General features: G+C 43.6%; 27 non-coding genes across 27 annotated transcripts; 5 read left to right on the forward strand and 22 right to left on the reverse strand.

Annotated features, from left to right (window-relative positions):
- Positions 1–1,140: 1,140 nt before the first annotated feature.
- Positions 1,141–1,212, reverse strand: TRNAT-CGU (transfer RNA threonine (anticodon CGU)). Its single transcript has one exon. It is a non-coding gene; the product is annotated as a tRNA-Thr (tRNA).
- A 546-nt stretch (positions 1,213–1,758) lies between these two features.
- Positions 1,759–1,840, reverse strand: TRNAS-GCU (transfer RNA serine (anticodon GCU)). The gene has a single exon. It is a non-coding gene; the product is annotated as a tRNA-Ser (tRNA).
- A 687-nt stretch (positions 1,841–2,527) lies between these two features.
- On the reverse strand, positions 2,528–2,599 carry TRNAT-UGU (transfer RNA threonine (anticodon UGU)). The gene has a single exon. It is a non-coding gene; the product is annotated as a tRNA-Thr (tRNA).
- A 465-nt stretch (positions 2,600–3,064) lies between these two features.
- Positions 3,065–3,141, reverse strand: TRNAS-GCU (transfer RNA serine (anticodon GCU)). The gene has a single exon. It is a non-coding gene; the product is annotated as a tRNA-Ser (tRNA).
- Positions 3,142–3,621: 480 nt separating this feature from the next.
- On the forward strand, positions 3,622–3,716 carry TRNAI-UAU (transfer RNA isoleucine (anticodon UAU)). The gene is made up of 2 exons: positions 3,622–3,659; positions 3,681–3,716. It is a non-coding gene; the product is annotated as a tRNA-Ile (tRNA).
- Positions 3,717–5,208: 1,492 nt separating this feature from the next.
- TRNAT-UGU (transfer RNA threonine (anticodon UGU)) lies at positions 5,209–5,280 on the reverse strand. The gene has a single exon. It is a non-coding gene; the product is annotated as a tRNA-Thr (tRNA).
- Positions 5,281–5,827: 547 nt separating this feature from the next.
- TRNAS-GCU (transfer RNA serine (anticodon GCU)) lies at positions 5,828–5,909 on the reverse strand. The gene has a single exon. It is a non-coding gene; the product is annotated as a tRNA-Ser (tRNA).
- A 687-nt stretch (positions 5,910–6,596) lies between these two features.
- On the reverse strand, positions 6,597–6,668 carry TRNAT-UGU (transfer RNA threonine (anticodon UGU)). Its single transcript has one exon. It is a non-coding gene; the product is annotated as a tRNA-Thr (tRNA).
- Positions 6,669–7,680: 1,012 nt separating this feature from the next.
- TRNAI-UAU (transfer RNA isoleucine (anticodon UAU)) lies at positions 7,681–7,775 on the forward strand. Its single transcript has 2 exons — positions 7,681–7,718; positions 7,740–7,775. It is a non-coding gene; the product is annotated as a tRNA-Ile (tRNA).
- A 1,486-nt stretch (positions 7,776–9,261) lies between these two features.
- TRNAT-UGU (transfer RNA threonine (anticodon UGU)) lies at positions 9,262–9,333 on the reverse strand. Its single transcript has one exon. It is a non-coding gene; the product is annotated as a tRNA-Thr (tRNA).
- Positions 9,334–9,879: 546 nt separating this feature from the next.
- TRNAS-GCU (transfer RNA serine (anticodon GCU)) lies at positions 9,880–9,961 on the reverse strand. The gene has a single exon. It is a non-coding gene; the product is annotated as a tRNA-Ser (tRNA).
- Positions 9,962–10,648: 687 nt separating this feature from the next.
- TRNAT-UGU (transfer RNA threonine (anticodon UGU)) lies at positions 10,649–10,720 on the reverse strand. The gene has a single exon. It is a non-coding gene; the product is annotated as a tRNA-Thr (tRNA).
- Positions 10,721–11,185: 465 nt separating this feature from the next.
- TRNAS-GCU (transfer RNA serine (anticodon GCU)) lies at positions 11,186–11,262 on the reverse strand. The gene has a single exon. It is a non-coding gene; the product is annotated as a tRNA-Ser (tRNA).
- A 480-nt stretch (positions 11,263–11,742) lies between these two features.
- Positions 11,743–11,837, forward strand: TRNAI-UAU (transfer RNA isoleucine (anticodon UAU)). The gene is made up of 2 exons: positions 11,743–11,780; positions 11,802–11,837. It is a non-coding gene; the product is annotated as a tRNA-Ile (tRNA).
- A 1,488-nt stretch (positions 11,838–13,325) lies between these two features.
- On the reverse strand, positions 13,326–13,397 carry TRNAT-CGU (transfer RNA threonine (anticodon CGU)). Its single transcript has one exon. It is a non-coding gene; the product is annotated as a tRNA-Thr (tRNA).
- Positions 13,398–13,943: 546 nt separating this feature from the next.
- Positions 13,944–14,025, reverse strand: TRNAS-GCU (transfer RNA serine (anticodon GCU)). The gene has a single exon. It is a non-coding gene; the product is annotated as a tRNA-Ser (tRNA).
- A 687-nt stretch (positions 14,026–14,712) lies between these two features.
- On the reverse strand, positions 14,713–14,784 carry TRNAT-UGU (transfer RNA threonine (anticodon UGU)). The gene has a single exon. It is a non-coding gene; the product is annotated as a tRNA-Thr (tRNA).
- A 465-nt stretch (positions 14,785–15,249) lies between these two features.
- On the reverse strand, positions 15,250–15,326 carry TRNAS-GCU (transfer RNA serine (anticodon GCU)). Its single transcript has one exon. It is a non-coding gene; the product is annotated as a tRNA-Ser (tRNA).
- A 480-nt stretch (positions 15,327–15,806) lies between these two features.
- Positions 15,807–15,901, forward strand: TRNAI-UAU (transfer RNA isoleucine (anticodon UAU)). Its single transcript has 2 exons — positions 15,807–15,844; positions 15,866–15,901. It is a non-coding gene; the product is annotated as a tRNA-Ile (tRNA).
- A 1,492-nt stretch (positions 15,902–17,393) lies between these two features.
- Positions 17,394–17,465, reverse strand: TRNAT-CGU (transfer RNA threonine (anticodon CGU)). Its single transcript has one exon. It is a non-coding gene; the product is annotated as a tRNA-Thr (tRNA).
- Positions 17,466–18,011: 546 nt separating this feature from the next.
- TRNAS-GCU (transfer RNA serine (anticodon GCU)) lies at positions 18,012–18,093 on the reverse strand. The gene has a single exon. It is a non-coding gene; the product is annotated as a tRNA-Ser (tRNA).
- Positions 18,094–18,780: 687 nt separating this feature from the next.
- Positions 18,781–18,852, reverse strand: TRNAT-UGU (transfer RNA threonine (anticodon UGU)). Its single transcript has one exon. It is a non-coding gene; the product is annotated as a tRNA-Thr (tRNA).
- A 465-nt stretch (positions 18,853–19,317) lies between these two features.
- TRNAS-GCU (transfer RNA serine (anticodon GCU)) lies at positions 19,318–19,394 on the reverse strand. Its single transcript has one exon. It is a non-coding gene; the product is annotated as a tRNA-Ser (tRNA).
- A 480-nt stretch (positions 19,395–19,874) lies between these two features.
- TRNAI-UAU (transfer RNA isoleucine (anticodon UAU)) lies at positions 19,875–19,969 on the forward strand. The gene is made up of 2 exons: positions 19,875–19,912; positions 19,934–19,969. It is a non-coding gene; the product is annotated as a tRNA-Ile (tRNA).
- Positions 19,970–21,461: 1,492 nt separating this feature from the next.
- TRNAT-UGU (transfer RNA threonine (anticodon UGU)) lies at positions 21,462–21,533 on the reverse strand. The gene has a single exon. It is a non-coding gene; the product is annotated as a tRNA-Thr (tRNA).
- Positions 21,534–22,080: 547 nt separating this feature from the next.
- TRNAS-GCU (transfer RNA serine (anticodon GCU)) lies at positions 22,081–22,162 on the reverse strand. The gene has a single exon. It is a non-coding gene; the product is annotated as a tRNA-Ser (tRNA).
- A 687-nt stretch (positions 22,163–22,849) lies between these two features.
- TRNAT-UGU (transfer RNA threonine (anticodon UGU)) lies at positions 22,850–22,921 on the reverse strand. The gene has a single exon. It is a non-coding gene; the product is annotated as a tRNA-Thr (tRNA).
- Positions 22,922–23,889: the final 968 nt, after the last annotated feature.

Below are 23,889 nucleotides of genomic sequence, written 5' to 3' on the forward strand. Positions count from 1 at the left end.
ATTTACTGCATTATCGCCTTTGAAGCAAACCTCTGAGAATAAATACCCTTTCACTAATCAGGCAGTCACTTTGATAAAATCAAGCAGAACAAGGATGCTGATAGGAACTCGCCTCATTTGCATATGGGCTAGGGCTTCTGGGAGCCATGAGAATTAGGAGTTGAAGGTTTTGCAGATCGAGATTGCTAAAGGGCTGGGCATTTGCACAGACCTCTCCATGCCTGATTGGTGCCGAAGGTTAGTTGCAAGTGGTCCCCTGCTCACCCTACCTTACACAGGGCCATGCCCAGTTAGGCCCCTCAGGGCTAGGCCCGGCAGGGCTAAGCCCGGCGTTTGTCAGGGGAAGTGGAAGTGCCTGGACCCCTGCTCATCATACCTCAGAATCTGGTCTAGATATTGCAGACATGGGGAATGGTGCTTATATCCCATTGACAGCGCCCACAAGCTGCATACTAATAGCCAATGATGTGTGAATGCGGTCAGGGTAGCAGACATATAGAACAATTGGGTGGGTTCGCTTCCGAACTGGATGCACAGGAGCAGGAGAGAATGGCTGTTGGCGATGTATGCAACTTGCTCTGCGTGAACACATCTACCGACCCCTTCCCCTACACACACGGGCACATACACACACACACACACATAGCCATTGGAGCTATGCAGAGCTAATCAGAAAGATTGGTAATCATTAGAACATGAAAGATATGTGTTCATTTTTTATTAAACTTGTGGACTCCCGCAGAAACGGAGGGACTCACATCTCTAATTGGGGCTTGCTTACCTCTATACAAATGTGTTTGCTGGCTGTCTTTCTTCAACTGGTATGTGCGGTTGTGTCTGTCTTTGTCTTTCAACACGCCTGGCACGTTTACATTATCAAAGAGATGATTGTATGGAGATGGGGAACACCCCTCCGTTGCACTGTGAACTTGAACAGTCTTTTCACCAAAGCAGCTACATGCGACATTGCAAGGTTTTTGTCAGTCTTTGCCTGAAAACATTAGGCCTTCCTCTCGAACTCTATTTCACTCCTTCTGTGGAAGACTTCAATTATGAGGATGCATCCCGTCATAAAAGGTTCTCTGTAGATGGTGCAACTCTGGCTTCTCTTCCCCGTGCTTTTTGAAAATAATCCGCCCGAGGCCCTGATGATGTTTGAACTCATGACCCCTGGTTTACGAGACCAGTGCTCTGCCACTGAGCTACAAGGCCACCTGCTGCTTGCTCACAGCCAACAACAGAAAGTGCAAAGAAACCATGGGTTTTACCTAGGTAGATCTCCAGGTATATGAATTTCTGGTTGTGTAAAAATGGCTGTATATCTCTGCATGTGTTCAGTACGTCATCATACATCTGATTTGCGAAAGCGTGTGTGCTTATGTTGGTGATACATTGTCGGTATGCGTTTGAGTATGTACTTTTACGGGTATGTATGTATTGAGTAGGATGCTGAACAGGTTCATGAGTTTAGATAGCAGGTCAGAATGATGGCAAAAGGAACATGTAAAAGGCAGACAACTAAAAGAAAAAAGAATTTGGGATGTAAGCTTGGGAATTTACTAACTGCGCTGATTTTGGCTCCTATAATAGTAAAGAATGGAAACCTACGAGGAAAGTCTTTGACTAATTTCATTCTCCGCCTGCACCAATGAACTTATTTTTACATCTCTATTTCCATATCTGTACTCATTCCTGTCTTTCACAGGGAGGTTGAAAGACTTTGGTCTATGTTTAAATGCAGACTATAAAGAAAAAATACGACGAAGGTGGGATTCGAACCCACGCGTGCAGAGCACAATGGATTAGCAGTCCATCGCCTTAACCACTCGGCCACCTCGTCTGTTTGGGAACGGTGCTCGAGTCCCATGCTTAAAGAAGAGACAAAACAATGGTGGTGCAAAGTCAGTGAAAAATAGATCATGTTTGTCATAGTAGAAACAAGATCGTTGACTCGTTCTTCCTTACCCGGCCATTGATAGATAAACACATCAAGTTGAAGTTCAGAAAAATATAACAAGAGCTCCTGGAGGGTTCACAACACTAATCCAGATGAAGGTGCTTGAGCTTCCGTATGGCACACCATTAGTAGTAAAACCAGCATAACGCAAGCTCCAGTTTCCCAGTGTTTGGCATCATTCAACGTTTCCAGCCAAGATCAAAGTTCAGATGCTGCTGCTTCCTGTGATGTCATTGAATTTAAATAGTGAGTGATGGCAATAACCCTTTTCCAATTAAATTTTGCCACATCAACGTCCCTGAAAATAGAGAAAGGCGTGCAACCCAGAACCGCTGTACTGTTCAATAGAGTAAGGGCTTCACCGTGATCATCTGCATCTGTCATCACAAGATTATCAAGGTCTTTTTCTTGAAGAAATTAGGTCCAGAAAGCCGACCTTCCCCACAGACTATTCAGACACCTTGCGCTTGTGGCTTTGTTATAGGCCCGAATCCATTGGTAAAAGGTTGCACAGGTACAATGTGCAATATCAGTTCCTATTCAACAATGTTCAAGAAAACTACCATTTGGAGGCCCTGATGAGGATCGAACTCACGACCCCTGGTTTACAAGACCAGTGCTCTGCCACTGAGCTACAGAGCCCCTCAGGTTATGACGCATAACAGCAACACAACGAGCACACAACATGATGTTTACTGGGTAGACATATTTGAAGGGTGTGTGAGAATGTATGTATATGATTGTGATTTGACCTGTTTTTTTCTGGCCGATTTTTTGAGGAGCAGCTAATTTGTGCGTATTCCGCGCAATTTTAGGGTGACTAATGAGGAGATGTGATGCGTGAAAGTTGAAAAAAACATGTACATGGCAGCAGAGAGACAATATGGATATTACCTTTGCTTTTTTAAATTTCTATCCGGATTCTGGCTCAAAGGGTAGTCAAGCACAGCAGATTGCATTCCTGCCAGTAACACGACAACCTTGTTTGTGTCCTTCTTAATCAACTAACATGCATATTTTCACTTTTGTCTGTATGTTCTTTGAAAGCCAATGGCAATGGTGCTTAGAGCAATGCAGATGTTTAAAAAAGATTTCAAAAGTTAAAATCGACGAAGGTGGGATTCAAACCCACGCGTGTACAGCAGATTAGCAGTCCATCGCCTTAACCACTCAGCCACCTCGTCTACAGGGATTATGTTAGGCATTCAAGTCTTTACAGGTAATAACACAAACATCTTCAAAATAGAACCACAATGCGTTCCTTGTTGAGGTACATCCAGCCGTTTGCAGGAAAACTGCCTCACTTGCTGTTGAGAAAAATTCATCAAAGTCCTGGGGTGTTTATAGGCATCGCCAAGATGACATTGGGAGGTGTTTCAATTGACACGTGTTGAATATGAGGAAGAGCATCATGCTGGCTCCAGTGGCACTGCCTGCAGCATGACAAAAATGTAGAAGGGACATTTGACTGCACCATTGGCTGAACATCAGTGGCAAAGTGTATATCAGGCTAAAAGGTAAGCTCCAGTGGCACAATATGGGCACTACAAGGCACCCATAATTTGGTGTCAGCTAAAAAGACAATGCCAGAGCTTGTGGGTGCTTTTGTACACTTGTGTGTGTGTTTGTGGGTGTAGTTTCATGTCGAAAACCAAAACACAGCAGCTCCAGTGGCGCAATCGGTTAGCGCGCGGTACTTATACAGCAGTACATGCAGTGAGCAATGCCGAGGTTGTGAGTTCAAGCCTCACCTGGAGCAACTTTGGAACTATTTACTAATTCACCTCAAAACTGAATTATTGAACCAATAAATGTTCCGGACATTTTTTGGTTCACCTCAAGGTTTCCTTGATTGTCAGTTAATGTTGTATGACAGCTCCTCTGCCTTTTAGACATGGAATACTCATTGCAAGTTATTTATGGGGTGTTTGCGCTTTAAATACAGCTACGGAGGGTTTTTGAAAATAGAACAGAAAATAAAAAATGTCAACTGTTATTATACTCCATTTTCTGCTGAGCACCACTTACGGAAGACATTTGTAAAGGTAGAAAAAGGGTTACTGGAGTAGGATCCAGGAGACAATATCAACTTACAAAGAATAATGTTGTCTATTTACTGCATTATCGCCTTTGAAGCAAACCTCTGAGAATAAATACCCTTTCACTAATCAGGCAGTCACTTTGATAAAATCAAGCAGAACAAGGATGCTGATAGGAACTCACCTCATTTGCATATGGGCTAGGGCTTCTGGGAGCCATGAGAATTAGGAGTTGAAGGTTTTGCAGATCGAGATTGCTAAAGGGCTGGGCATTTGCACAGACCTCTCCATGCCTGATTGGTGCCGAAGGTTAGTTGCAAGTGGTCCCCTGCTCACCCTACCTTACACAGGGCCATGCCCAGTTAGGCCCCTCAGGGCTAGGCCCGGCAGGGCTAAGCCCGGCGTTTGTCAGGGGAAGTGGAAGTGCCTGGACCCCTGCTCATCATACCTCAGAATCTGGTCTAGATATTGCAGACATGGGGAATGGTGCTTATATCCCATTGACAGCGCCCACAAGCTGCATACTAATAGCCAATGATGTGTGAATGCGGTCAGGGTAGCAGACATATAGAACAATTGGGTGGGTTCGCTTCCAAACTGGATGCACAGGAGCAGGAGAGAATGGCTGTTGGCGATGTATGCAACTTGCTCTGCGTGAACACATCTACCGACCCCTTCCCCTACACACACGGGCACATACACACACACACACACATAGCCATTGGAGCTATGCAGAGCTAATCAGAAAGATTGGTAATCATTAGAACATGAAAGATATGTGTTCATTTTTTATTAAACTTGTGGACTCCCGCAGAAACGGAGGGACTCACATCTCTAATTGAGGCTTGCTTACCTCTATACAAATGTGTTTGCTGGCTGTCTTTCTTCAACTGGTATGTGCGGTTGTGTCTGTCTTTGTCTTTCAACACGCCTGGCACGTTTACATTATCAAAGAGATGATTGTATGGAGATGGGGAACACCCCTCCGTTGCATTGTGAACTTGAACAGTCTTTTCACCAAAGCAGCTACATGCGACATTGCAAGGTTTTTGTCAGTCTTTGCCTGAAAACATTAGGCCTTCCTCTCGAACTCTATTTCACTCCTTCTGTGGAAGACTTCAATTATGAGGATGCATCCCGTCATAAAAGGTTCTCTGTAGATGGTGCAACTCTGGCTTCTCTTCCCCGTGCTTTTTGAAAATAATCCGCCCGAGGCCCTGATGAGGTTTGAACTCATGACCCCTGGTTTACAAGACCAGTGCTCTGCCACTGAGCTACAAGGCCACCTGCTGTTTTGCTCACAGCCAACAACAGAAAGTGCAAAGAAACCATGGGTTTTACCTAGGTAGATCTCCAGGTATATGAATTTTTGGTTGTGTAAAAATGGCTGTATATCTCTGCATGTGTTCAGTACGTCATCATACATCTGATTTGCGAAAGCGTGTGTGCTTATGTTGGTGATACATTGTCGGTATGCGTTTGAGTATGTACTTTTACGGGTATGTATGTATTGAGTAGGATGCTGAACAGGTTCATGAGTTTAGATAGCAGGTCAGAATGATGGCAAAAGGAACATGTAAAAGGCAGACAACTAAAAGAAAAAAGAATTTGGGATGTAAGCTTGGGAATTTACTAACTGCGCTGATTTTGGCTCCTATAATAGTAAAGAATGGAAACCTACGAGGAAAGTCTTTGACTAATTTCATTCTCCGCCTGCACCAATGAACTTATTTTTACATCTCTATTTCCATATCTGTACTCATTCCTGTCTTTCACAGGGAGGTTGAAAGACTTTGGTCTATGTTTAAATGCAGACTATAAAGAAAAAATACGAAGAAGGTGGGATTCGAACCCACGCGTGCAGAGCACAATGGATTAGCAGTCCATCGCCTTAACCACTCGGCCACCTCGTCTGTTTGGGAACGGTGCTCGAGTCCCATGCTTAAAGAAGAGATAAAACAATGGTGGTGCAAAGTCAGTGAAAAATAGATCATGTTTGTCATAGTAGAAACAAGATCGTTGACTCGTTCTTCCTTACCCGGCCATTGATAGATAAACACATCAAGTTGAAGTTCAGAAAAATATAACAAGAGCTCCTAGAGGGTTCACAACACTAATCCAGAGGAAGGTGCTTGAGCTTCCGTATGGCACACCATTAGTAGTAAAACCAGCATAACGCAAGCTCCAGTTTCCCAGTGTTTGGCATCATTCAACGTTTCCAGCCAAGATCAAAGTTCAGATGCTGCTGCTTCCTGTGATGTCATTGAATTTAAATAGTGAGTGATGGCAATAACCCTTTTCCAATTAAATTTTGCCACATCAACGTCCCTGAAAATAGAGAAAGGCGTGCAACCCAGAACCGCTGTACTGTTCAATAGAGTAAGGGCTTCACCGTGATCATCTGCATCTGTCATCACAAGATTATCAAGGTCTTTTTCTTGAAGAAATTAGGTCCAGAAAGCCGACCTTCCCCACAGACTATTCAGACACCTTGCGCTTGTGGCTTTGTTATAGGCCCGAATCCATTGGTAAAAGGTTGCACAGGTACAATGTGCAATATCAGTTCCTATTCAACAATGTTCAAGAAAATTACCATTTGGAGGCCCTGATGAGGATCGAACTCACGACCCCTGGTTTACAAGACCAGTGCTCTGCCACTGAGCTACAGAGCCCCTCAGGTTATGACGCATAACAGCAACACAACGAGCACACAACATGATGTTTACTGGGTAGACATATTTGAAGGGTGTGTGAGAATGTATGTATATGATTGTGATTTGACCTGTTTTTTTCTGGGCGATTTTTTGAGGAGCAGCTAATTTGTGCGTATTCCGCGCAATTTTAGGGTGACTAATGAGGAGATGTGATGCGTGAAAGTTGAAAAAAACATGTACATGGCAGCAGAGAGACAATATGGATATTACCTTTGCTTTTTTAAATTTCTATCCGGATTCTGGCTCAAAGGGTAGTCAAGCACAGCAGATTGCATTCCTGCCAGTAACACGACAACCTTGTTTGTGTCCTTCTTAATCAACTAACATGCATATTTTCACTTTTGTCTGTATGTTCTTTGAAAGCCATTGGCAATGGTGCTTAGAGCAATGCAGATGTTTAAAAAAGATTTCAAAAGTTAAAATCGACGAAGGTGGGACGCGTGTACAGCAGATTAGCAGTCCATCGCCTTAACCACTCGGCCACCTCGTCTACAGGGATTATGTTAGGCATTCAAGTCTTTACAGGTAATAACACAAACATCTTCAAAATAGAACCACAATGCGTTCCTTGTTGAGGTACATCCAGCCGTTTGCAGGAAAACTGCCTCACTTGCTGTTGAGAAAAATTCATCAAAGTCCTGGGGTGTTTATAGGCATCGCCAAGATGACATTGGGAGGTGTTTCAATTGACACGTGTTGAATATGAGGAAGAGCATCATGCTGGCTCCAGTGGCACTGCCTGCAGCATGACAAAAATGTAGAAGGGACATTTGACTGCACCATTGGCTGAACATCAGTGGCAAAGTGTATATCAGGCTAAAAGGTAAGCTCCAGTGGCACAATATGGGCACTACAAGGCACCCATAATTTGGTGTCAGCTAAAAAGACAATGCCAGAGCTTGTGGGTGCTTTTGTACACTTGTGTGTGTGTTTGTGGGTGTAGTTTCATGTCGAAAACCAAAACACAGCAGCTCCAGTGGCGCAATCGGTTAGCGCGCGGTACTTATACAGCAGTACATGCAGTGAGCAATGCCGAGGTTGTGAGTTCAAGCCTCACCTGGAGCAACTTTGGAACTATTTACTAATTCACCTCAAAACTGAATTATTGAACCAATAAATTTTCTGGACATTTTTTGGTTCACCTCAAGGTTTCCTTGATTGTCAGTTAATGTTGTATGACAGCTCCTCTGCCTTTTAGACATGGAATACTCATTGCAAGTTATTTATGGGGTGTTTGCGCTTTAAATACAGCTACGGAGGGTTTTTGAAAATAGAACAGAAAATAAAAAATGTCAACTGTTATTATACTCCATTTTCTGCTGAGCACCACTTACGGAAGACATTTGTAAAGGTAGAAAAAGGGTTACTGGAGTAGGATCCAGGAGACAATATCAACTTACAAAGAATAATGTTGTCTATTTACTGCATTATCGCCTTTGAAGCAAACCTCTGAGAATAAATACCCTTTCACTAATCAGGCAGTCACTTTGATAAAATCAAGCAGAACAAGGATGCTGATAGGAACTCGCCTCATTTGCATATGGGCTAGGGCTTCTGGGAGCCATGAGAATTAGGAGTTGAAGGTTTTGCAGATCGAGATTGCTAAAGGGCTGGGCATTTGCACAGACCTCTCCATGGCTGATTGGTGCCGAAGGTTAGTTGCAAGTGGTCCCCTGCTTACCCTACCTTACACAGGGCCATGCCCAGTTAGGCCCCTCAGGGCTAGGCCCGGCAGGGCTAAGCCCGGCGTTTGTCAGGGGAAGTGGAAGTGCCTGGACCCCTGCTCATCATACCTCAGAATCTGGTCTAGATATTGCAGACATGGGGAATGGTGCTTATATCCCATTGACAGCGCCCACAAGCTGCATACTAATAGCCAATGATGTGTGAATGCGGTCAGGGTAGCAGACATATAGAACAATTGGGTGGGTTCGCTTCCGAACTGGATGCACAGGAGCAGGAGAGAATGGCTGTTGGCGATGTATGCAACTTGCTCTGCGTGAACACATCTACCGACCCCTTCCCCTACACACACGGGCACATACACACACACATAGCCATTGGAGCTATGCAGAGCTAATCAGAAAGATTGGTAATCATTAGAACATGAAAGATATGTGTTCATTTTTTATTAAACTTGTGGACTCCCGCAGAAACGGAGGGACTCACATCTCTAATTGGGGCTTGCTTACCTCTATACAAATGTGTTTGCTGGCTGTCTTTCTTCAACTGGTATGTGCGGTTGTGTCTGTCTTTGTCTTTCAACACGCCTGGCACGTTTACATTATCAAAGAGATGATTGTATGGAGATGGGGAACACCCCTCCGTTGCACTGTGAACTTGAACAGTCTTTTCACCAAAGCAGCTACATGCGACATTGCAAGGTTTTTGTCAGTCTTTGCCTGAAAACATTAGGCCTTCCTCTCGAACTCTATTTCACTCCTTCTGTGGAAGACTTCAATTATGAGGATGCATCCCGTCATAAAAGGTTCTCTGTAGATGGTGCAACTCTGGCTTCTCTTCCCCGTGCTTTTTGAAAATAATCCGCCCGAGGCCCTGATGAGGTTTGAACTCATGACCCCTGGTTTACAAGACCAGTGCTCTGCCACTGAGCTACAAGGCCACCTGCTGTTTGCTCACAGCCAACAACAGAAAGTGCAAAGAAACCATGGGTTTTACCTAGGTAGATCTCCAGGTATATGAATTTCTGGTTGTGTAAAAATGGCTGTATATCTCTGCATGTGTTCAGTACGTCATCATACATCTGATTTGCGAAAGCGTGTGTGCTTATGTTGGTGATACATTGTCGGTATGCGTTTGAGTATGTACTTTTACGGGTATGTATGTATTGAGTAGGATGCTGAACAGGTTCATGAGTTTAGATAGCAGGTCAGAATGATGGCAAAAGGAACAAGTAAAAGGCAGACAACTAAAAGAAAAAAGAATTTGGGATGTAAGCTTGGGAATTTACTAACTGCGCTGATTTTGGCTCCTATAATAGTAAAGAATGGAAACCTACGAGGAAAGTCTTTGACTAATTTCATTCTCCGCCTGCACCAATGAACTTATTTTTACATCTCTATTTCCATATCTGTACTCATTCCTGTCTTTCACAGGGAGGTTGAAAGACTTTGGTCTATGTTTAAATGCAGACTATAAAGAAAAAATACGACGAAGGTGGGATTCGAAACCACGCGTGCAGAGCACAACGGATTAGCAGTCCATCGCCTTAACCACTGGGCCACCTCGTCTGTTTGGGAACGGTGCTCGAGTCCCATGCTTAAAGAAGAGATAAAACAATGGTGGTGCAAAGTCAGTGAAAAATAGATCATGTTTGTCATAGTAGAAACAAGATCGTTGACTCGTTCTTCCTTACCCGGCCATTGATAGATAAACACATCAAGTTGAAGTTCAGAAAAATATAACAAGAGCTCCTGGAGGGTTCACAACACTAATCCAGAGGAAGGTGCTTGAGCTTCCGTATGGCACATCATTAGTAGTAAAACCAGCATAACGCAAGCTCCAGTTTCCCAGTGTTTGGCATCATTCAACGTTTCCAGCCAAGATCAAAGTTCAGATGCTGCTGCTTCCTGTGATGTCATTGAATTTAAATAGTGAGTGATGGCAATAACCCTTTTCCAATTAAATTTTGCCACATCAACGTCCCTGAAAATAGAGAAAGGCGTGCAACCCAGAACCGCTGTACTGTTCAATAGAGTAAGGGCTTCACCGTGATCATCTGCATCTGTCATCACAAGATTATCAAGGTCTTTTTCTTGAAGAAATTAGGTCCAGAAAGCCGACCTTCCCCACAGACTATTCAGACACCTTGCGCTTGTGGCTTTGTTATAGGCTCGAATCCATTGGTAAAAGGTTGCACAGGTACAATGTGCAATATCAGTTCCTATTCAACAATGTTCAAGAAAATTACCATTTGGAGGCCCTGATGAGGATCGAACTCACGACCCCTGGTTTACAAGACCAGTGCTCTGCCACTGAGCTACAGAGCCCCTCAGGTTAGGACGCATAACAGCAACACAACGAGCACACAACATGATGTTTACTGGGTAGACATATTTGAAGGGTGTGTGAGAATGTATGTATATGATTGTGATTTGACCTGTTTTTTTCTGGGCGATTTTTTGAGGAGCAGCTAATTTGTGCGTATTCCGCGCAATTTTAGGGTGACTAATGAGGAGATGTGATGCGTGAAAGTTGAAAAAAACATGTACATGGCAGCAGAGAGACAATATGGATATTACCTTTGCTTTTTTAAATTTCTATCCGGATTCTGGCTCAAAGGGTAGTCAAGCACAGCAGATTGCATTCCTGCCAGTAACACGACAACCTTGTTTGTGTCCTTCTTAATCAACTAACATGCATATTTTCACTTTTGTCTATATGTTCTTTGAAAGCCAATGGCAATGGTGCTTAGAGTAATGCAGATGTTTAAAAAAGATTTCAAAAGTTAAAATCGACGAAGGTGGGATTCGAAACCACGCGTGTACAGCAGATTAGCAGTCCATCGCCTTAACCACTCGGCCACCTCGTCTACAGGGACTATGTTAGGCATTCAAGTCTTTACAGGTAATAACACAAACATCTTCAAAATAGAACCACAATGCGTTCCTTGTTGAGGTACATCCAGCCGTTTGCAGGAAAACTGCCTCACTTGCTGTTGAGAAAAATTCATCAAAGTCCTGGGGTGTTTATAGGCATCGCCAAGATGACATTGGGAGGTGTTTCAATTGACACGTGTTGAATATGAGGAAGAGCATCATGCTGGCTCCAGTGGCACTGCCTGCAGCATGACAAAAATGTAGAAGGGACATTTGACTGCACCATTGGCTGAACATCAGTGGCAAAGTGTATATCAGGCTAAAAGGTAAGCTCCAGTGGCACAATATGGGCACTACAAGGCACCCATAATTTGGTGTCAGCTAAAAAGACAATGCCAGAGCTTGTGGGTGCTTTTGTACACTTGTGTGTGTGTTTGTGGGTGTAGTTTCATGTCGAAAACCAAAACACAGCAGCTCCAGTGGCGCAATCGGTTAGCGCGCGGTACTTATACAGCAGTACATGCAGTGAGCAATGCCGAGGTTGTGAGTTCAAGCCTCACCTGGAGCAACTTTGGAACTATTTACTAATTCACCTCAAAACTGAATTATTGAACCAATAAATGTTCTGGACATTTTTTGGTTGACCTCAAGGTTTCCTTGATTGTCAGTTAATGTTGTATGACAGCTCCTCTGCCTTTTAGACATGGAATACTCATTGCAAGTTATTTATGGGGTGTTTGCACTTTAAATACAGCTACGGAGGGTTTTTGAAAATAGAACAGAAAATAAAAAATGTCAACTGTTATTATACTCCATTTTCTGCTGAGCACCACTTACGGAAGACATTTGTAAAGGTAGAAAAAGGGTTACTGGAGTAGGATCCAGGAGACAATATCAACTTACAAAGAATAATGTTGTCTATTTACTGCATTATCGCCTTTGAAGCAAACCTCTGAGAATAAATACCCTTTCACTAATCAGGCAGTCACTTTGATAAAATCAAGCAGAACAAGGATGCTGATAGGAACTCGCCTCATTTGCATATGGGCTAGGGCTTCTGGGAGCCATGAGAATTAGGAGTTGAAGGTTTTGCAGATCGAGATTGCTAAAGGGCTGGGCATTTGCACAGACCTCTCCATGCCTGATTGGTGCCGAAGGTTAGTTGCAAGTGGTCCCCTGCTCACCCTACCTTACACAGGGCCATGCCCAGTTAGGCCCCTCAGGGCTAGGCCCGGCAGGGCTAAGCCCGGCGTTTGTCAGGCGAAGTGCCTGGACCCCTGCTCATCATACCTCAGAATCTGGTCTAGCTATTGCAGACATGGGGAATGGTGCTTATATCCCATTGACAGCGCCCACAAGCTGCATACTAATAGCCAATGATGTGTGAATGCGGTCAGGGTAGCAGACATATAGAACAATTGGGTGGGTTCGCTTCCGAACTGGATGCACAGGAGCAGGAGAGAATGGCTGTTGGCGATGTATGCAACTTGCTCTGCGTGAACACATCTACCGACCCCTTCCCCTACACACACGGGCACATACACACACACACACACACATAGCCATTGGAGCTATGCAGAGCTAATCAGAAAGATTGGTAATCATTAGAACATGAAAGATATGTGTTCATTTTTTATTAAACTTGTGGACTCCCGCAGAAACGGAGGGACTCACATCTCTAATTGAGGCTTGCTTACCTCTATACAAATGTGTTTGCTGGCTGTCTTTCTTCAACTGGTATGTGCGGTTGTGTCTGTCTTTGTCTTTCAACACGCCTGGCACGTTTACATTATCAAAGAGATGATTGTATGGAGATGGGGAACACCCCTCCGTTGCATTGTGAACTTGAACAGTCTTTTCACCAAAGCAGCTACATGCGACATTGCAAGGTTTTTGTCAGTCTTTGCCTGAAAACATTAGGCCTTCCTCTCGAACTCTATTTCACTCCTTCTGTGGAAGACTTCAATTATGAGGATGCATCCCGTCATAAAAGGTTCTCTGTAGATGGTGCAACTCTGGCTTCTCTTCCCCGTGCTTTTTGAAAATAATCCGCACGAGGCACTGATGAGGTTTGGACTCATGACCCCTGGTTTACGAGACCAGTGCTCTGCCACTGAGCTACAAGGCCACCTGCTGCTTGCTCACAGCCAACAACAGAAAGTGCAAAGAAACCATGGGTTTTACCTAGGTAGATCTCCAGGTATATGAATTTCTGGTTGTGTAAAAATGGCTGTATATCTCTGCATGTGTTCAGTACGTCATCATACATCTGATTTGCGAAAGCGTGTGTGCTTATGTTGGTGATACATTGTCGGTATGCGTTTGAGTATGTACTTTTACGGGTATGTATGTATTGAGTAGGATGCTGAACAGGTTCATGAGTTTAGATAGCAGGTCAGAATGATGGCAAAAGGAACATGTAAAAGGCAGACAACTAAAAGAAAAAAGAATTTGGGATGTAAGCTTGGGAATTTACTAACTGCGCTGATTTTGGCTCCTATAATAGTAAAGAATGGAAACCTACGAGGAAAGTCTTTGACTAATTTCATTCTCCGCCTGCACCAATGAACTTATTTTTACATCTCTATTTCCATATCTGTACTCATTCCTGTCTTTCACAGGGAGGTTGAAAGACTTTGGTCTATGTTTAAATGCAGACTATAAAGAAAAAATACGACGAAGGTGGGATTCAAACCCACGCGTGCAGAGCACAATGGATTAGCAGTCCATCGCCTTAACCACTCGGCCACCTCGTCTGTTTGGGAACGGTGCTCGAGTCCCATGCTTAAAGAAGAGATAAAACAATGGTGGTGCAAAGTCAGTGAAAAATAGATCATGTTTGTCATAGTAGAAACAAGATCGTTGACTCGTTCTTCCTTACCCGGCCATTGATAGATAAACACATCAAGTTGAAGTTCAGAAAAATATAACAAGAGCTCCTGGAGGGTTCACAACACTAATCCAGAGGAAGGTGCTTGAGCTTCCGTATGGCACACCATTAGTAGTAAAACCAGCATAACGCAAGCTCCAGTTTCCCAGTGTTTGGCATCATTCAACGTTTCCAGCCAAGATCAAAGTTCAGATGCTGCTGCTTCCTGTGATGTCATTGAATTTAAATAGTGAGTGATGGCAATAACCCTTTTCCAATTAAATTTTGCCACATCAACGTCCCTGAAAATAGAGAAAGGCGTGCAACCCAGAACCGCTGTACTGTTCAATAGAGTAAGGGCTTCACCGTGATCATCTGCATCTGTCATCACAAGATTATCAAGGTCTTTTTCTTGAAGAAATTAGGTCCAGAAAGCCGACCTTCCCCACAGACTATTCAGACACCTTGCGCTTGTGGCTTTGTTATAGGCCCAAATCCATTGGTAAAAGGTTGCACAGGTACAATGTGCAATATCAGTTCCTATTCAACAATGTTCAAGAAAACTACCATTTGGAGGCCCTGATGAGGATCGAACTCACGACCCCTGGTTTACAAGACCAGTGCTCTGCCACTGAGCTACAGAGCCCCTCAGGTTATGACGCAATACAGCAACACAACGAGCACACAACATGATGTTTACTGGGTAGACATATTTGAAGGGTGTGTGAGAATGTATGTATATGATTGTGATTTGACCTGTTTTTTTCTGGCCGATTTTTTGAGGAGCAGCTAATTTGTGCGTATTCCGCGCAATTTTAGGGTGACTAATGAGGAGATGTGATGCGTGAAAGTTGAAAAAAACATGTACATGGCAGCAGAGAGACAATATGGATATTACCTTTGCTTTTTTAAATTTCTATCCGGATTCTGGCTCAAAGGGTAGTCAAGCACAGCAGATTGCATTCCTGCCAGTAACACGACAACCTTGTTTGTGTCCTTCTTAATCAACTAACATGCATATTTTCACTTTTGTCTGTATGTTCTTTGAAAGCCAATGGCAATGGTGCTTAGAGCAATGCAGATGTTTAAAAAAGATTTCAAAAGTTAAAATCGACGAAGGTGGGATTCGAACCCACGCGTGTACAGCAGATTAGCAGTCCATCGCCTTAACCACTCGGCCACCTCGTCTACAGGGATTATGTTAGGCATTCAAGTCTTTACAGGTAATAACACAAACATCTTCAAAAAAGAACCACAATGCGTTCCTTGTTGAGGTACATCCAGCCGTTTGCAGGAAAACTGCCTCACTTGCTGTTGAGAAAAATTCATCAAAGTCCTGGGGTGTTTATAGGCATCGCCAAGATGACATTGGGAGGTGTTTCAATTGACACGTGTTGAATATGAGGAAGAGCATCATGCTGGCTCCAGTGGCACTGCCTGCAGCATGACAAAAATGTAGAAGGGACATTTGACTGCACCATTGGCTGAACATCAGTGGCAAAGTGTATATCAGGCTAAAAGGTAAGCTCCAGTGGCACAATATGGGCACTACAAGGCACCCATAATTTGGTGTCAGCTAAAAAGACAATGCCAGAGCTTGTGGGTGCTTTTGTACACTTGTGTGTGTGTTTGTGGGTGTAGTTTCATGTCGAAAACCAAAGCACAGCAGCTCCAGTGGCGCAATCGGTTAGCGCACGGTACTTATACAGCAGTACATGCAGTGAGCAATGCCGAGGTTGTGAGTTCAAGCCTCACCTGGAGCAACTTTGGAACTATTTACTAATTCACCTCAAAACTGAATTATTGAACCAATAAATGTTCTGGACATTTTTTGGTTCACCTCAAGGTTTCCTTGATTGTCAGTTAATGTTGTATGACAGCTCCTCTGCCTTTTAGACATGGAATACTCATTGCAAGTTATTTATGGGGTGTTTGCGCTTTAAATACAGCTACGGAGGGTTTTTGAAAATAGAACAGAAAATAAAAAATGTCAACTGTTATTATACTCCATTTTCTGCTGAGCACCACTTACGGAAGACATTTGTAAAGGTAGAAAAAGGGTTACTGGAGTAGGATCCAGGAGACAATATCAACTTACAAAGAATAATGTTGTCTATTTACTGCATTATCGCCTTTGAAGCAAACCTCTGAGAATAAATACCCTTTCACTAATCAGGCAGTCACTTTGATAAAATCAAGCAGAACAAGGATGCTGATAGGAACTCGCCTCATTTGCATATGGGCTAGGGCTTCTGGGAGCCATGAGAATTAGGAGTTGAAGGTTTTGCAGATCGAGATTGCTAAAGGGCTGGGCATTTGCACAGACCTCTCCATGCCTGATTGGTGCCGAAGGTCAGTTGCAAGTGGTCCCCTGCTCACCCTACCTTACACAGGGCCATGCCCAGTTAGGCCCCTCAGGGCTAGGCCTGGCAGGGCTAAGCCCGGCGTTTGTCAGGCGAAGTGGAAGTGCCTGGACCCCTGCTCATCATACCTCAGAATCTGGTCTAGCTATTGCAGACATGGGGAATGGTGCTTATATCCCATTGACAGCGCCCACAAGCTGCATACTAATAGCCAATGATGTGTGAATGCGGTCAGGGTAGCAGACATATAGAACAATTGGGTGGGTTCGCTTCCGAACTGGATGCACAGGAGCAGGAGAGAATGGCTGTTGGCGATATGCAACTTGCTCTGCGTGAACACATCTACCGACCCCTTCCCCTACACACACGGGCACATACACACACACACACACACATAGCCATTGGAGCTATGCAGAGCTAATCAGAAAGATTGGTAATCATTAGAACATGAAAGATATGTGTTCATTTTTTATTAAACTTGTGGACTCCCGCAGAAACGGAGGGACTCACATCTCTAATTGAGGCTTGCTTACCTCTATACAAATGTGTTTGCTGGCTGTCTTTCTTCAACTGGTATGTGCGGTTGTGTCTGTCTTTGTCTTTCAACACGCCTGGCACGTTTACATTATCAAAGAGATGATTGTATGGAGATGGGGAACACCCCTCCGTTGCATTGTGAACTTGAACAGTCTTTTCACCAAAGCAGCTACATGCGACATTGCAAGGTTTTTGTCAGTCTTTGCCTGAAAACATTAGGCCTTCCTCTCGAACTCTATTTCACTCCTTCTGTGGAAGACTTCAATTATGAGGATGCATCCCGTCATAAAAGGTTCTCTGTAGATGGTGCAACTCTGGCTTCTCTTCCCCGTGCTTTTTGAAAATAATCCGCCCGAGGCCCTGATGAGGTTTGAACTCATGACCCCTGGTTTACGAGACCAGTGCTCTGCCACTGAGCTACAAGGCCACCTGCTGCTTGCTCACAGCCAACAACAGAAAGTGCAAAGAAACCATGGGTTTTACCTAGGTAGATCTCCAGGTATATGAATTTCTGGTTGTGTAAAAATGGCTGTATATCTCTGCATGTGTTCAGTACGTCATCATACATCTGATTTGCGAAAGCGTGTGTGCTTATGTTGGTGATACATTGTCGGTATGCGTTTGAGTATGTACTTTTACGGGTATGTATGTATTGAGTAGGATGCTGAACAGGTTCATGAGTTTAGATAGCAGGTCAGAATGATGGCAAAAGGAACATGTAAAAGGCAGACAACTAAAAGAAAAAAGAATTTGGGATGTAAGCTTGGGAATTTACTAACTGCGCTGATTTTGGCTCCTATAATAGTAAAGAATGGAAACCTACGAGGAAAGTCTTTGACTAATTTCATTCTCCGCCTGCACCAATGAACTTATTTTTACATCTCTATTTCCATATCTGTACTCATTCCTGTCTTTCACAGGGAGGTTGAAAGACTTTGGTCTATGTTTAAATGCAGACTATAAAGAAAAAATACGACGAAGGTGGGATTCGAACCCACGCGTGCAGAGCACAATGGATTAGCAGTCCATCGCCTTAACCACTCGGCCACCTCGTCTGTTTGGAAACGGTGCTCGAGTCCCATGCTTAAAGAAGAGATAAAACAATGGTGGTGCAAAGTCAGTGAAAAATAGATCATGTTTGTCATAGTAGAAACAAGATCGTTGACTCGTTCTTCCTTACCCGGCCATTGATAGATAAACACATCAAGTTGAAGTTCAGAAAAATATAACAAGAGCTCCTGGAGGGTTCACAACACTAATCCAGAGGAAGGTGCTTGAGCTTCCGTATGGCACACCATTAGTAGTAAAACCAGCATAACGCAAGCTCCAGTTTCCCAGTGTTTGGCATCATTCAACGTTTCCAGCCAAGATCAAAGTTCAGATGCTGCTGCTTCCTGTGATGTCATTGAATTTAAATAGTGAGTGATGGCAATAACCCTTTTCCAATTAAATTTTGCCACATCAACGTCCCTGAAAATAGAGAAAGGCGTGCAACCCAGAACCGCTGTACTGTTCAATAGAGTAAGGGCTTCACCGTGATCATCTGCATCTGTCATCACAAGATTATCAAGGTCTTTTTCTTGAAGAAATTAGGTCCAGAAAGCCGACCTTCCCCACAGACTATTCAGACACCTTGCGCTTGTGGCTTTGTTATAGGCCCGAATCCATTGGTAAAAGGTTGCACAGGTACAATGTGCAATATCAGTTCCTATTCAACAATGTTCAAGAAAACTACCATTTGGAGGCCCTGATGAGGATCGAACTCACGACCCCTGGTTTACAAGACCAGTGCTCTGCCACTGAGCTACAGAGCCCCTCAGGTTATGACGCATAACAGCAACACAACGAGCACACAACATGATGTTTACTGGGTAGACATATTTGAAGGGTGTGTGAGAATGTATGTATATGATTGTGATTTGACCTGTTTTTTTCTGGCCGATTTTTTCAGGAGCAGCTAATTTGTGCGTATTCCGCGCAATTTTAGGGTGACTAATGAGGAGATGTGATGCGTGAAAGTTGAAAAAAACATGTACATGGCAGCAGAGAGACAATATGGATATTACCTTTGCTTTTTTAAATTTCTATCCGGATTCTGGCTCAAAGGGTAGTCAAGCACAGCAGATTGCATTCCTGCCAGTAACACGACAACCTTGTTTGTGTCCTTCTTAATCAACTAACATGCATATTTTCACTTTTGTCTGTATGTTCTTTGAAAGCCAATGGCAATGGTGCTTAGAGCAATGCAGATGTTTAAAAAAGATTTCAAAAGTTAAAATCGACGAAGGTGGGATTCGAACCCACGCGTGTACAGCAGATTAGCAGTCCATCGCCTTAACCACTCGGCCACCTCGTCTACAGGGATTATGTTAGGCATTCAAGTCTTTACAGGTAATAACACAAACATCTTCAAAATAGAACCACAATGCGTTCCTTGTTGAGGTACATCCAGCCGTTTGCAGGAAAACTGCCTCACTTGCTGTTGAGAAAAATTCATCAAAGTCCTGGGGTGTTTATAGGCATCGCCAAGATGACATTGGGAGGTGTTTCAATTGACACGTGTTGAATATGAGGAAGAGCATCATGCTGGCTCCAGTGGCACTGCCTGCAGCATGACAAAAATGTAGAAGGGACATTTGACTGCACCATTGGCTGAACATCAGTGGCAAAGTGTATATCAGGCTAAAAGGTAAGCTCCAGTGGCACAATATGGGCACTACAAGGCACCCATAATTTGGTGTCAGCTAAAAAGACAATGCCAGAGCTTGTGGGTGCTTTTGTACACTTGTGTGTGTGTTTGTGGGTGTAGTTTCATGTCGAAAACCAAAACACAGCAGCTCCAGTGGCGCAATCGGTTAGCGCGCGGTACTTATACAGCAGTACATGCAGTGAGCAATGCCGAGGTTGTGAGTTCAAGCCTCACCTGGAGCAACTTTGGAACTTTTTACTAATTCACCTCAAAACTGAATTATTGAACCAATAAATGTTCTGGACATTTTTTGGTTCACCTCAAGGTTTCCTTGATTGTCAGTTAATGTTGTATGACAGCTCCTCTGCCTTTTAGACATGGAATACTCATTGCAAGTTATTTATGGGGTGTTTGCGCTTTAAATACAGCTACGGAGGGTTTTTGAAAATAGAACAGAAAATAAAAAATGTCAACTGTTATTATACTCCATTTTCTGCTGAGCACCACTTACGGAAGACATTTGTAAAGGTAGAAAAAGGGTTACTGGAGTAGGATCCAGGAGACAATATCAACTTACAAAGAATAATGTTGTCTATTTACTGCATTATCGCCTTTGAAGCAAACCTCTGAGAATAAATACCCTTTCACTAATCAGGCAGTCACTTTGATAAAATCAAGCAGAACAAGGATGCTGATAGGAACTCGCCTCATTTGCATATGGGCTAGGGCTTCTGGGAGCCATGAGAATTAGGAGTTGAAGGTTTTGCAGATCGAGATTGCTAAAGGGCTGGGCATTTGCACAGACCTCTCCATGCCTGATTGGTGCCGAAGGTTAGTTGCAAGTGGTCCCCTGCTCACCCTACCTTACACAGGGCCATGCCCAGTTAGGCCCCTCAGGGCTAGGCCCGGCAGGGCTAAGCCCGGCGTTTGTCAGGGGAAGTGGAAGTGCCTGGACCCCTGCTCATCATACCTCAGAATCTGGTCTAGATATTGCAGACATGGGGAATGGTGCTTATATCCCATTGACAGCGCCCACAAGCTGCATACTAATAGCCAATGATGTGTGAATGCGGTCAGGGTAGCAGACATATAGAACAATTGGGTGGGTTCGCTTCCGAACTGGATGCACAGGAGCAGGAGAGAATGGCTGTTGGCGATGTATGCAACTTGCTCTGCGTGAACACATCTACCGACCCCTTCCCCTACACACACGGGCACATACACACACACACACACATAGCCATTGGAGCTATGCAGAGCTAATCAGAAAGATTGGTAATCATTAGAACATGAAAGATATGTGTTCATTTTTTATTAAACTTGTGGACTCCCGCAGAAACGGAGGGACTCACATCTCTAATTGAGGCTTGCTTACCTCTATACAAATGTGTTTGCTGGCTGTCTTTCTTCAACTGGTATGTGCGGTTGTGTCTGTCTTTGTCTTTCAACACGCCTGGCACGTTTACATTATCAAAGAGATGATTGTATGGAGATGGGGAACACCCTTCCGTTGCATTGTGAACTTGAACAGTCTTTTCACCAAAGCAGCTACATGCGACATTGCAAGGTTTTTGTCAGTCTTTGCCTGAAAACATTAGGCCTTCCTCTCGAACTCTATTTCACTCCTTCTGTGGAAGACTTCAATTATGAGGATGCATCCCGTCATAAAAGGTTCTCTGTAGATGGTGCAACTCTGGCTTCTCTTCCCCGTGCTTTTTGAAAATAATCCGCCCGAGGCCCTGATGAGGTTTGAACTCATGACCCCTGGTTTACAAGACCAGTGCTCTGCCACTGAGCTACAAGGCCACCTGCTGTTTTGCTCACAGCCAACAACAGAAAGTGCAAAGAAACCATGGGTTTTACCTAGGTAGATCTCCAGGTATATGAATTTCTGGTTGTGTAAAAATGGCTGTATATCTCTGCATGTGTTCAGTACGTCATCATACATCTGATTTGCGAAAGCGTGTGTGCTTATGTTGGTGATACATTGTCGGTATGCGTTTGAGTATGTACTTTTACGGGTATGTATGTATTGAGTAGGATGCTGAACAGGTTCATGAGTTTAGATAGCAGGTCAGAATGATGGCAAAAGGAACATGTAAAAGGCAGACAACTAAAAGAAAAAAGAATTTGGGATGTAAGCTTGGGAATTTACTAACTGCGCTGATTTTGGCTCCTATAATAGTAAAGAATGGAAACCTACGAGGAAAGTCTTTGACTAATTTCATTCTCCGCCTGCACCAATGAACTTATTTTTACATCTCTATTTCCATATCTGTACTCATTCCTGTCTTTCACAGGGAGGTTGAAAGACTTTGGTCTATGTTTAAATGCAGACTATAAAGAAAAAATACGAAGAAGGTGGGATTCGAACCCACGCGTGCAGAGCACAATGGATTAGCAGTCCATCGCCTTAACCACTCGGCCACCTCGTCTGTTTGGGAACGGTGCTCGAGTCCCATGCTTAAAGAAGAGATAAAACAATGGTGGTGCAAAGTCAGTGAAAAATAGATCATGTTTGTCATAGTAGAAACAAGATCGTTGACTCGTTCTTCCTTACCCGGCCATTGATAGATAAACACATCAAGTTGAAGTTCAGAAAAATATAACAAGAGCTCCTAGAGGGTTCACAACACTAATCCAGAGGAAGGTGCTTGAGCTTCCGTATGGCACACCATTAGTAGTAAAACCAGCATAACGCAAGCTCCAGTTTCCCAGTGTTTGGCATCATTCAACGTTTCCAGCCAAGATCAAAGTTCAGATGCTGCTGCTTCCTGTGATGTCATTGAATTTAAATAGTGAGTGATGGCAATAACCCTTTTCCAATTAAATTTTGCCACATCAACGTCCCTGAAAATAGAGAAAGGCGTGCAACCCAGAACCGCTGTACTGTTCAATAGAGTAAGGGCTTCACCGTGATCATCTGCATCTGTCATCACAAGATTATCAAGGTCTTTTTCTTGAAGAAATTAGGTCCAGAAAGCCGACCTTCCCCACAGACTATTCAGACACCTTGCGCTTGTGGCTTTGTTATAGGCCCGAATCCATTGGTAAAAGGTTGCACAGGTACAATGTGCAATATCAGTTCCTATTCAACAATGTTCAAGAAAATTACCATTTGGAGGCCCTGATGAGGATCGAACTCACGACCCCTGGTTTACAAGACCAGTGCTCTGCCACTGAGCTACAGAGCCCCTCAGGTTATGACGCATAACAGCAACACAACGAGCACACAACATGATGTTTACTGGGTAGACATATTTGAAGGGTGTGTGAGAATGTATGTATATGATTGTGATTTGACCTGTTTTTTTCTGGCCGATTTTTTGAGGAGCAGCTAATTTGTGCGTATTCCGCGCAATTTTAGGGTGACTAATGAGGAGATGTGATGCGTGAAAGTTGAAAAAAACATGTACATGGCAGCAGAGAGACAATATGGATATTACCTTTGCTTTTTTAAATTTCTATCCGGATTCTGGCTCAAAGGGTAGTCAAGCACAGCAGATTGCATTCCTGCCAGTAACACGACAACCTTGTTTGTGTCCTTCTTAATCAACTAACATGCATATTTTCACTTTTGTCTGTATGTTCTTTGAAAGCCAATGGCAATGGTGCTTAGAGCAATGCAGATGTTTAAAAAAGATTTCAAAAGTTAAAATCGACAAAGGTGGGATTCGAAACCACGCAGATTAGCAGTCCATCGCCTTAACCACTCGGCCACCTCGTCTACAGGGATTATGTTAGGCATTCAAGTCTTTACAGGTAATAACACAAACATCTTCAAAATAGAACCACAATGCGTTCCTTGTTGAGGTACATCCAGCCGTTTGCAGGAAAACTGCCTCACTTGCTGTTGAGAAAAATTCATCAAAGTCCTGGGGTGTTTATAGGCATCGCCAAGATGACATTGGGAGGTGTTTCAATTGACACGTGTTGAATATGAGGAAGAGCATCATGCTGGCTCCAGTGGCACTGCCTGCAGCATGACAAAAATGTAGAAGGGACATTTGACTGCACCATTGGCTGAACATCAGTGGCAAAGTGTATATCAGGCTAAAAGGTAAGCTCCAGTGGCACAATATGGGCACTACAAGGCACCCATAATTTGGTGTCAGCTAAAAAGACAATGCCAGAGCTTGTGGGTGCTTTTGTACACTTGTGT

The sequence above is a fragment of the Ambystoma mexicanum genome, chromosome 13, assembly GCF_040938575.1.
Source record: "Ambystoma mexicanum isolate Mex_15411 chromosome 13, UKY_AmexF1_1, whole genome shotgun sequence".
Classification (NCBI taxonomy): Eukaryota; Metazoa; Chordata; class Amphibia; order Caudata; family Ambystomatidae; genus Ambystoma; species Ambystoma mexicanum.